The sequence below is a fragment of the Vulpes vulpes genome, chromosome 9 (assembly GCF_048418805.1).
Source record: "Vulpes vulpes isolate BD-2025 chromosome 9, VulVul3, whole genome shotgun sequence".
Lineage (NCBI taxonomy): Eukaryota > Metazoa > Chordata > Mammalia > Carnivora > Canidae > Vulpes > Vulpes vulpes.
This window is the reverse complement of record NC_132788.1, coordinates 6,271,303-6,283,318: the sequence shown is the minus strand read 5'-3', so window position 1 is coordinate 6,283,318 and position 12,016 is coordinate 6,271,303.

Here is a 12,016-nt window from a genome sequence, read left to right as displayed (position 1 = left end):
AAGCGGCCATGCTTAGCATAATTATGTCACATGCCTGTTTTAGATCAAAACACAATGATTGTAGTTCCTTATTCTTAAAAAGACCATCAGTCCACGCAGCTTGGTGTCAAGAGTGTCGTTCCTTTTGTGACTTCTTTTAATCAAAAAAAAAAAAAAAAAAAAAGCACCTGGTGATTTAGGGATGAAAGGCAGTCCCCTCCCCACCACCAAAATGCCTCTGTGGATTATTTTTCTCTAGACTTCTCAGTCCAGGGCATCACTATAGCAAAGCCAGCTTTCTGTCCAAGCAGATATGCTAGGAAAGCACCCAAGGACAGAGGTCTGTGTTCCCAGGCCACTTGGCAATTGCTGCAGTTAGAGGCCCTGCTAGAGCCTGGCCTGGGAGGATTATAGGACGTGAGCATCCCCAAACGCAAACGCAGTCCCTTTCCAGCAAGACTGAACCCCTGTCAGTTCCACTGGCCTTCCGTGAAGATGTCACAGCTCCTGAGAACTATTTCCCGGAGGGATGATACACGAAGTCATTATCGGTCATTTGCACCTTCATTTAGAAGCGACTGCTTACTCCTGCTCCTGGCAAACTGCTCCGCTTCCTACAGCTTCTCAATGTCTTCAGAGGCTAAAAACTGCCTTGGCCCCCCCATCTTCCCTATTTTTCAGAACCTTCCTGGATATTCCTCTATGCTTATTTTATTTCCACTTAAAGTTCAGCATGTCAAGTCATGAAAAACATTCTGTTAGTGTTTTAAATCAATCACACCAAATTTGTGGCTTATTGTGAAAACTTGACATCTTTCCACTTCTGAGTTTTGTTCTGTGAGAATAAGCTATACATTTCCATTTACTAAAGTCCACTTCCATGACCCTTAATAGAGTTTAAGAGGACTTTTTCTTGCATAAGGGGTATGTTTGGGATTTTAAAAAGTCATTTATTGATTTTTTTAAAGATTTTAAAAAATCTATTTATTCATGAGAGACACAGAGAGAGAAGCAGAGACACAGGCAGAGGGAGAGGCAGGCTCCATGCAGGGAGCCAGATGCAGGATTTGATCTCAAGACCCCAAGATCATGACCTGAGCTGAAAGCAGATACTCAACCACTGAGCCACCCAGGTGCCCTAGATATTTTCTTTCCGTTATTACAAATGAGATGTTTTGTCATTATATCTTATAATATACACTTGACTAATATATATATTAGGTTTTTGGCCTGCTACGACAATTTTCATATTGTTTTTAGTAGGTATCTCAGTTGCTATTCCAAAGTATTTCGTGTATACCGTATCACTTTTGCGAATAATATGAATTTTGCCTTCCCCTCATTATTTTTCAGTGTCATTTCTTTCTTTTTCTTGTTTTCTTTGAGTATACTCCAGCAGGGTTAGACAACAACAGTGTGGTGATAAGCATTCTGTATTATTCCTCACTTTGGTAGCATTCTGAGAAGCATTTCAGGGTTGCACGATTCAGTGCCATGCTGCCTTCTGGTCTGGTGTAAGTGGTATTTATATTTTCAGTTCTATTCAGGTTGCATCCATCATTCTGCTGCTAACAGTTTATAACTCTTAAATTATATTGAGATTTCTCAAATGTCTTTTGAAATTTCTCTTATTTGAATTTAGAGTTGGAGATTTGAAATTTGTCTTCTTTGATAACAAAACATGGTGAATCATGTTATTATATTGCCTAAATTGAGCCATCCTTGCATTCCTGGAATGACCCCACTTAGCCATGGTTTGCTATTCTTTAAATATGCTACTCAGATGCCAGTTGCTTCACTGAGGTTGTTAATATCACCTTTCATACGGGAGAGTGATCTGGAGTCCCTTTGTGGACTGTTGCGCCATCTTATCTGGTTTGGTGTCCAGGTTGTGAAACCCAACACGGCCTGCCCATGGCACACCTCCCTCTGCCCACCATCTCCCTGTGCGCTGGTCTAATAAAGGAACATCCATGGAGGGCAGGTGTGACTTCTTTAGTGGTCACAGCAGTATATTAACCACACAAAAGTAATTTAAATATTTCTGTAATCTGCCTTCCCCAAACATTTTTGCCAACACATTTCTTCCACTGTCTTCTGGAAGGAGAGAATAGTAAGAAACAGACCTTGGCCTGAAATAGTCAATCCCTGCTTGGCAGCACTCATGGGTGCTGTAGTGGGAGTCTACTGGGTCATGTATCTGTCAGAGAAACTGATTTGTAAATGTGTGCATGGGGATTGTGCATGCCATTCTCCTCATTGAGCACAGGCACTGCTGTTCTCTCACTCAGCCTGTGCCTTCTCTAAGCAGTCATGTTCCCTGGGCGTTAGAAGATCAGCAGGAAGAGAAACACTTAGCAGCAAAAATGGGCTCATCCACCTTGGCAACAGCAGAGACTTCAAAGATACAAACTGAGCGTGCAGGACCCCTAAGCTCCATTCACTTACTGAGAGTGCAGGACCCCCAAGCTCTGCTCGCTTACTGAGAGTGCAGGACCCCCAAGCTCCGTTCACTTACTGAGAGTGCAGGACCCCCAAGCTCTGCTCGCTCACTGAAAGTGCAGGACCCCCAGGCTCTGCTCTCTCACTGAGAGTGCAGGAACCCCAAGCTCTACTTGCTCACTGAGAATGCAGGACCCCCAAGCTCTACTCACTCACTGAGAATGCAGAACCCCCAAGCTCCGCTCACTCACTGAGAGTGCAGGACCCCCAGGCTCTGCTCTCTCACTGAGGCTGATTCTAATTCCTTCAGGCCAGAATTCATGTGAGAGACTTTCTATTAACCAAAGAGACTTCTTGGGTTTCCTTTGATCAGCACACATCTTTCCTCTCCCAGTTCCCACCTCTATAGAAACCCTGGTGCAAGACAAACAGCAACACACCTCTCCCTAAAAATGTCATTGTGCCACTCTGAGGCTGGCAGCGGGCAATTTTGGCCTCTCTCCAGAGACAGGTGTGATTGGAGCCAATCTGTATGAGGTGACTCATGTGCTAGGGAATCATTAGCAGTGTGGACGAGCATAACAATGTTGTATTCTTGTGAGCCCCTGGTAACATGCACACCTCTCTATGGAGGGACATTTACCTCCCTTGTCCCTTCACAGCTTGGGCGAAAAATTGCCCAGAGTTCCAACATTTAACATTCTTTTTCATTTTCCATCCTGGAATGTCTCGGAGTGGCTTGGCTTGTTGCCAACGCATCACACACCACACCCTTCTTCCCTTGTCCAGGGGACATGTGCAAAGAGAGCTCTACACTCACCTTTGGGTATACTCAGGTCTCACCTTTGGGGCTGCCTCAGCCTGAAAATTTGCTGGTGTCTTCCTCAAGCTTGGGACAACTTCCCAAGCTGTTTTGTGGGTCTTCTGTTTTGTTATTTTCTGTCCAGACTACAGCAGGAGATTTAATTTTGATCCTAAGATTAATTTTATATACATTTCACAATACATGGTTTGATTACTTCGGTAACTATTGGGCATTAGTGGCTCAGGAGAAGTGGGACAAGGACAAGGTAAGAAACATTCCACAGGGATCCCTGGGTGGCGCAGCGGTTTGGCACCTGCCTTTGGCCCAGGGCGCGATCCTGGAGACCCGGGATCGAATCCCACATCGGGCTCCCGGTGCATGGAGCCTGCTTCTCCCTCTGCCTGTGTCTCTGCCTCTCTCTCTCTCTCTGTGACTATCATAAATAAATAATAAAAAAAAATTAAAAAAAAATTTAAGAAACATTCCACAAAATGCTTTGCACTGCAGATGCCAAGTTCTGGCCTTGCCTTTTCTTTCTTTCTTTCTTTCTTTCTTTCTTTCTTTCTTTCTTTCTTTCTTTCTTTCTTCTTAAATACTTTATTTATTTATTCATGAGAGACTGAGAGAGAGAGGCAGAGACATAGGCAGAGGGAGAGGTAGGCTTAGTACAGGAAACAGATGCAGGACTCAATCCCAGGACCCCAGGATCATGCCCTGAGCTGAAAACAGATGCTCAACCACTGAGCCACCCAGGCATCCCAAGCTCTGGCCTTTCCAAATGAAGCTCAGCTTGATCAACTCTGAGTTTTCTGGACTTTCTCTTTCCTTCTTTATCTGTTGTCTTTCCTCAATACCCATCTTCTCCTTCTCTAGGCTGTGGTACCTTCTTCACTGCTTCAACAACCCCAGGAAAGGCAAATGAGGATTTTTCCATCTTGCTCAACTGTCCTATGGGAAGAGCTCTGTTTATGTGAATGGTAGATTTTAAGGAGGGTCTGCGGGGCCCGCTGTGGAAGAGTATGGGTAGAGTGAGAAGGAGAAGCCCAAAGGGGCTTCAGCTGGGGCCGCAGCTGAGGTGAGCAGGCTTGGGGGCTGGATGGATGGGCTTTAGGTCTCAAGACACAAGGAGCCTAGAGTCCTCTGGTCTTTTTGGAGATGATTGGTTAGACTTCTCCAGAGTGGTAGCCCACCACCCTTGTTATGTTGTATAGTTTCCTATGGTTGCTCTAGCTGCCACTCAAGGGCAAAAAACTTTGCAAAGTCAGAAGCCTAGCTGCAGTTGCCATGATGGCAGCTGTGGCCACTGGTCCATGCAGCACATGAAATCTTTAGCTGGGTTAAGGAAGTGAACTGCAAGAGGCTGCCAGCATCATATGCAGGCAAGTGAACATTGGTGGTCAAGAGAATTAGACACTTTGGAGGGATTATAACCTCCACCTCATCTGGGAACTTTGAGAGACTGAATCCCAGATTTAATTTGCGACAACCTCCACCTCCTATGTTCCCTGGCTAGAGCCATTTCTACAGAACAGCAAGATGTCTCTGCTCTATCTCTGAACTGTCATGGTTGCTGCAGTCCTGATTCCACCCACCAGCTCACCTTGCCAAAGGAATGGATCCCCCAGTGTAAAAGCCATCCTCCTGGAGATGCCAATAGGCAGAGGGAGAGAAGCTATCCAAAGCTGCTCATTATTTTTTTTTTAAGATTTTTATTTATTTATTCATGAGAGAGAGAGAGACAGAGAGAGAGAGAGAGAGAGAGAGAGAGAGGCAGAGACACAGGCAGAGGGAGAAGCAAGCTTCATGCAGGGAGCCCGACGCGGGACTCGATCCCGGGTCTCCAGGATCATACCCTGGGCCGAAGGCGGCACTAAACCATTGAGCCACCTGGGCTGCCCCAAAGCTGCTCATTCTGATGGATTTGCCAATAGAATTTACATGAGACAGCAAGAGGTCAGTGAGAGAAGCCATGGTTCTGAGACCCTCAGATTTCTCAAACTCACATGCTTGAGTTGGCATATTTGTCCAAGCCCCACATTTCTTCTGTCTTCCTTCCCCCTTTCAACTCCATTCTCATCTCTACCCTCCATGTTGCAAGGTCTTCTGCATCGGCCCTGGCAGGCCCCCAGAGCTGATTTCTCCCTTGCCCGGATCAGTAGTCTTCTCTCCCTCTTTGCCTTCTCATGCCCTTACGTGTGGGATGCAGCATAGTGTTGATCCCAACGTCTGTGTTGGTTTCCATGCTCTCTTGCCTTGGCAGTAGATTGCTTCAGCCATTCTCCTTCCATGTTCCAAATCAGGCAAAGTATCAAACATTTATTTTCTATTGTACCCGAGTCAGTGTTCACATGAGCTGAGGTTTCTCCCCACTGTCCTATATTGTTTTGTTCTGTTTGGAGTGCAGGCCTATTTTATTCCAAATGGTGTCTATGCTTTTCTAAAATATGATTTGAATTTGACTGTTTTACCATAGTTAATGGTCAGCTTTTTCAGTCAATATATTGCTCACTAATATGTTCGACCTGACTGGATCCTTGGGCTGGTGACAGGGAGGAAATCCCTTTTATAAAAAGATCCTGAACCAATGTCATGGGGCCAGCCACGTTGAGAGGGTTTGGGTATTTATAACTATATTTGTTTCCTATTGCTGCTGAAACACAAACTTTGTAGCTTAAAATAACACAAGTGCATCATCTTGCAGGTCTGAAGGTTAGAAGTTCAAAATGGTTCTCCTGGGATAAAATCAAGATATTTTTAGCAGGACTGTGTTCCTTCTGGAGTCTCCAGAGAGGATTCATTTCCTTGCCTTTTTCGGCTTCCAGAGGCTGTCCTCCTCGTTCACTGGCTTATAATCCCTTCTCTGTCTTCAAAGGACAAAACTCCAGTCTTCACTCCCATCCTTCATGGCCCTTTCTGGACCACCCTGCATCCGTCTGACAAGGAACCCCGTGATTCGTTGGGTCCACCCAGATATTTTAGGATATCTTCATCTTGGGATCTTTAACTTAACCACATTGGCCACATCCCTATTACCTTATAAGGTAACACATTCACAGACCCTGGGGATTAGGATTTGGACACATCTGGGGGGCCATTACTCACCCTACCACAAAAACCAAATCAAACAGCCAAATAGTGATCATTTGGATGAGGCAGGCACTCTACATGGATTGCGTCATGTAATTCTTAAAATAACCCTATTGGGTACCTATGACTATGACCATAATTTGACCAATGAGGAAGGCATGGCTTAGAGAAAACTTATCCTATTGCTAGCAAGAGCTTACATCTCAGCTCTCTGAATTCTGTTTTCCCTTCCCTAAAAAAAAATTTTAAAAAGTAAATAAACTTTTAGAAAGTTAATCAGTGGGTCTGACGTTCTCTCAGTAGATATGAAGCAAAGGCTAAATTGTTGGCCTGATGTGCCACTTTGGCCATCAAATGTTGCCAGTGTGGCTTCTTACAAAACCATTGCAAGCCCATCCTGCAGACCCACCTACCCCTCAGATAAATGTACATTAAGCAACTCTATAAGCCAAGCCAGGGAGCATGGTTCTCTGCATCAGCTACAGAGACTCCGTACATCTGGGGGTGGGGAAATTGTTTTACCCCAAAGCTCTGTGTTAAACACTCACGCTGTTGCCTGTCTATTTAATTCTTTTTAGACTGAAGGCCTGGAGTTCCTGGTTTATGAAATTAGATGAGGAGCCAGGTTCATTCCAAGTTTTCTTTTGCCAATGACCTTGGCATTCTTTCTTTGGATATCCAAATAGACACTCCCTTGGCTTTGACTCAACAGAAAACTGGCATCCCTAAAAGCCAAACAAAACCTACCTCAGAAGAAAAAACAAAATTAGTGAGCAGATAAAACATCTGAGCCTTATTTTTCTCTGAACTAGGATGTGGCGGAGGTAATGGCTTTGTGGGTAAAGTGGAGGAGGGGAAGAAAAATGAGCTTTCTCTAGACTCCCAGCTGGTTCAGGGTGCTCAGAGCCAGAGGGCACTAGGTGGCAGACAGGATTTGCTAAGCTTGGCCCCTCGGGCCTGCGGTGAGGAGGGCAAGGCAGGTCCTCTTGGCTAACTAGGTCACAATGAAATTGGGAAATGTGTGTCGTTCTGTGCCCAGAAGCACAGGGACTGTTGCTGCTTTGTCCAAGACAGCTCTGTGTGGTTACAGCCACTGTGCAAGGCTGCTTGCTCTTTCCACCCTTCCTTCCTCTCCTTTATCATGTGTTCCCCTGCTACCTCCCTTCAATGGGCCATTGTCTGCAGAGACATCAGCTGGTTTAACACCTGGTGACTCCGAGGGTGGGTGTCCTACTGCTTCTCATTCCAAGGCACACATCAGGTTAGGGACATCTCATTTTCAACTCTCAAAGTGAGTTTTTATGCATGGCATATAATTGGTAATTATATTATATTATAAATGCATATTACATACTAATATATATATGTTAGCACATGTCCTATGATACAGGCAAGACTCTAAGCTGAGCATCCCCACCTTCTCTCCCATCTCAGAGGTGCCTGGGGTTGAGCCTGCAATGGGGGAAGGGGATGGCCATAATCTTCTGTTCTTACACTGGAAGCAGAAGGGGGGGACCAGACAGTTCAGGGGGGCTGGGTAGCTTTGCCCTGGGGCCTAGCACATGGTAAGTCTGGTTCTTCCACTCAAGGCTCTTTAGAAATAATGCTCTGTGCTCCTTTCTCTCCTGGGTTCCTTTGGCCTGGGCCTGGAATAAACATAGCTCTACTCAGAATGGTCCCTGAGACCCCTCACTCATCCCCAGAGCAACCTGCATCACGCCTCCCCCTCCTTCTCCAGGTTCTCTTGCCCATCCATGCAGCCACACTGGTCTGATGTAAGATGACCCCATGCCAGCTGCCTGGGTTCAGTAATGTTCCCTCAAAACTCATGTCTATCCAGAACCTCAGGATATGACTTTATTTGGAAATAGGATCTTTGCAGGTGTAATTAGTTAAGATGAGGTGAAGCTGGATTCAGATGGATCCTAAGCCAGTGACTGGTGTCCTTATGGGGAAACAGAGACACAGAGACAGAGCCAGGAAGTCCATATGACGACGGAGCAATCATTGGAGTTTTGTGCCTAGGAAACCAAGGAACGCCAAGGATTGCCAGAACGACCAAGAATTAGGAGAGAGGCCTGGACTCGATTCTCCCTCAGAGCCTCCAGAAGGAACCAAGCCTGTCAACACCTTGACTGGGGACTTCTGGCTTCCAGGGCTCCTTCATTCTCTTAACTCTGCATAGGAAAGCAGTGGTGGGGCCTTTTCACATTCACATTGGTTCCCCAATCCCGTTCTAACATCGTATTACAGGCTGTACATATGTACATTGCTGAGGTAGGACCGCATAAAGTTTATAGACTGCCTTTCTGACTAATTGTAATAGATTGAATTGTACCTTTCCCTTCCCCCAAAAGACATATCTTCCCAGAACCCATGAATATGACCTGATTGGAAAAAGGGTCTTTGCCAATGGAATTCATTTAAGGATCTCAAGATGAGAGCATCTTGATTTTAGGGTAGGTCCTAGATCAATGACAGGTGTCCTTTCAAAGAGGAGAGAACACAGAGACACATAGGAGAGAAAGCCATGTGAGGACACAGGCGGAGATGAGAGTCATGTAGCCCCAAGACAATGAATGTCTGGAGCCACCAGCAGCTGGAAGAGGCAAGGAAGGAGTTTTCCCTGGAGACTTGGTCAGGAGCATGGCTCTGCTGACATCTTGGCTGATACCCTGGTTTCAGACTTCCAGCCTCCGTGAGTGTGAGTCAATACATTTCTGTTGTTTTAATCCACCCATTTGTGGTAATTTGTTATGATGGCCCTAGAAACCTAAAACATGAATTACTTTATAAACATTTTCATGCTACTAGCTAGTATGGTAATTATTTTTAACAGCAGCACACTATTCTATAGTTTGAGGAAGCCAATCAATCTTCTATAGCAAGATATTTAATATTTTATTTATTTATTTTAAAGATTTTATTTATTTGAAAGAGAGAGGGAGAGTGAGAGACAGCAAGAGAGCACCAGCTGGGAAGAGGCAGAGGGAGAAGCAGATTCCTTGCTGAGCAGGGAGCCCAATGCAGGGCTCAATCCTAGGACCCTGGGATCATGACTTGAGCCAAAAGCAGACACTTAACCAACTGAGCCACCCAGGCACTCCCATATTTAATATTTTAAAATTGAACTAACTAAATAGCAAGGAATTAAATTCACTTAAATATACATTTTGAGTATCTGATGGTGTCCTTAGGAAGATCGTCTAGAAGTGGAACTACTGGGCAGCCCTGGTGGCCCAGCGGTTTAGTGCCGCCTTCGGCCCGGGGTGTGATAATGGAGACCTGGGATCGAGTCCTGCATCGGGCTCCCTGCATGGAGCCTGCTTCTCCCTCTGCTTGTGTCTCTGCCTCTCTCTCTCTCTCTGTCTGTCATAAATAAAAAAATAAAAAATCTTTACAAGTGGAACTACTTGGTCAAAGCACACACCCTCCACTCACATGAGCCTCTCTTGCAAGAAGCTGACTGCTCAAAGCCTGTAATTTCTGTAAATATTATTTTACACTAGTTGGTATAGGATGTGTAATAACTCTGACTCATCTGTAGGACAATGCTTACAAATACTGTCCTTGTGAGCATGAAATATAATCCTCTGAGGACCAGTAACCCAGCACTTAGCTGTCCATGCTTCCCTCTGATACATTTTAATCAACATTAGCTCATGTCCGTCCATCTCGGTGTCAGACATGTATTTAAAATATGTTTCATTGTGCTTTTTCTTTTATTGGTCTCCACTCTAATAGCAAAGCCCTGGGGCACCTGAGTGACTCAGTCAGTTAAGTGCTGCCTTCAGTTCTGGTTGTGATCCTGGGGTTCTGAGATGGAGCCTAGTATCAGGCTCCCTGCTCAGGAGGGCATCTGCTTCTCCCTCTGCACCTGCCCCTCAATTCATGGCCTCTCTGTCTCAAATAAATAAATAAAATCTTTTTAAAAATTTAAAAGAATAACAGCAAACCCTTAGCTATAGCCAGTCATTCTTAAGCAACCAGAATATAACAGTTGCATGGGCAGCTCACTCCTCAGTCCCCAAGTTTGAATAACATGACCATACTGGCTGCCACATGTAATGTTAGCCCAAGAAGTCTGTGGGCATCATTGTTCTGAAGAAGACAGCATGGAAAAATCACTGAAAAATGTATTTATCTGGAAGCAAAGGATTTGTGATTCAACTTGTATTTTGCTAACATCAAATTATTTTTACCTCGGGAATGTTTTCAAGTATCAATTCACCTTGGTCACATATCTGGTCAATGAGGGTAATGCGCCAAAAAAACCCTCTAAGATTCGAGGATTCTATTCTCCTGCTAATGTTTGAAGGGCCCATTTGAAGGGCATTGGCATATTCATTGCTAAGTATTGGAGCAAATGTATCTGAGCCACATCAAGCTGTCCTATGTGCTCAAAGGTGATACCTGAAGTCAAGCTCTTGCCAAAATAACTATCACAAAGATCATGACTGTATTAAACAGAAACAATTGTTCTGGGAGCCTACCTCAGTTTTTCAGCTGAATGAAACATTTTAATATTATATGAACTACCATCTTGACACAAAAGGTTATAATTAAAAGCAATAAAATAAATCACATAATCATTATCAAACTAACAATTGTGTCTCATTTGTAAATTTATAAGAGACTGTGGCCTGCCATAAACTTACAAAATGTGTCTATGTAATTCTGACCTGGAATCTGAAAATTACTTTAAAAATTTAATGTAGAGAGAAGCTGTTTAGTATAATTAAATACGAGATGCCTTAGTTGTTTGGCCAATAACTATTGGGCAATGCTCCTTCTTGATTCTAAGAAAGAAACACAACACACATGCACATCCACACACCCAGGCACTTAGGCATGCATAAACACACGCAGCCACATACACTAAAAAGTTTGCAACAGATGCAGACCAGAGCCTCCACCTTCCTCTTAGTAACTTATGCCAATGCCTCTACTTTAGGAAGGGGTAACTACACCATGCATCTTGAGGAAAGGTGTGTAGCCATAAAGCTATCATAGAGAAAGATGACAATTGCATGTAACACCCTTTTAAGGTTGTGGGGAGCCAATAGATATGGGTCCTCAGGGTGTGTGCAGTATCACTAGAAGATCTGGGGTTGACTCGTTAAATTATTTCTCCTTAATATTATGTTGCAATCTGGTTTCCTTCATCTTTCGAAGTTTTGACTTGTTTATGTCATTTCATAAAGTTTGCTGGGTCTTTGGAGTTGGGTGAGCTTCAGAGTAGAAGTCTTCTGTCCTCCTGGAAACCGAATGCAGAGTGACCACAGCCGGCTGGACCACCCAGTGACCGTTCCAGAAATGGGCATGTGAATCCATTCCAGTCAGGGACAAGCAAGGAAGAGTGTGCTAGAAGCTGCTGGATATGTCTTCTTGTGTTATGGGTCTTTCTTCTACAAAGATGAAGTTGACACAGAGAAGAAGGCATTGCTAAGAGAATCTGAGGCATGGAACCAGGGCCAGTAAGTTCAGTTCAGCCCAGGCTGATCCTATACCTGCACTTCCAGAGCCGATCCATTCTTTATTGTTCAAGTCGTTTTGGGCTGGCCATTATGGCAGGGAGTTGTGTGATACACTATCACATTTGGTTCATCTCATTTTATACAAGAAACCAGAGCCCATTAGGCCATGGCTTCAGAGCTTTGCTCAAGAACATCAGCTGCTTGCACAAAGACCAGCAACCAGGGC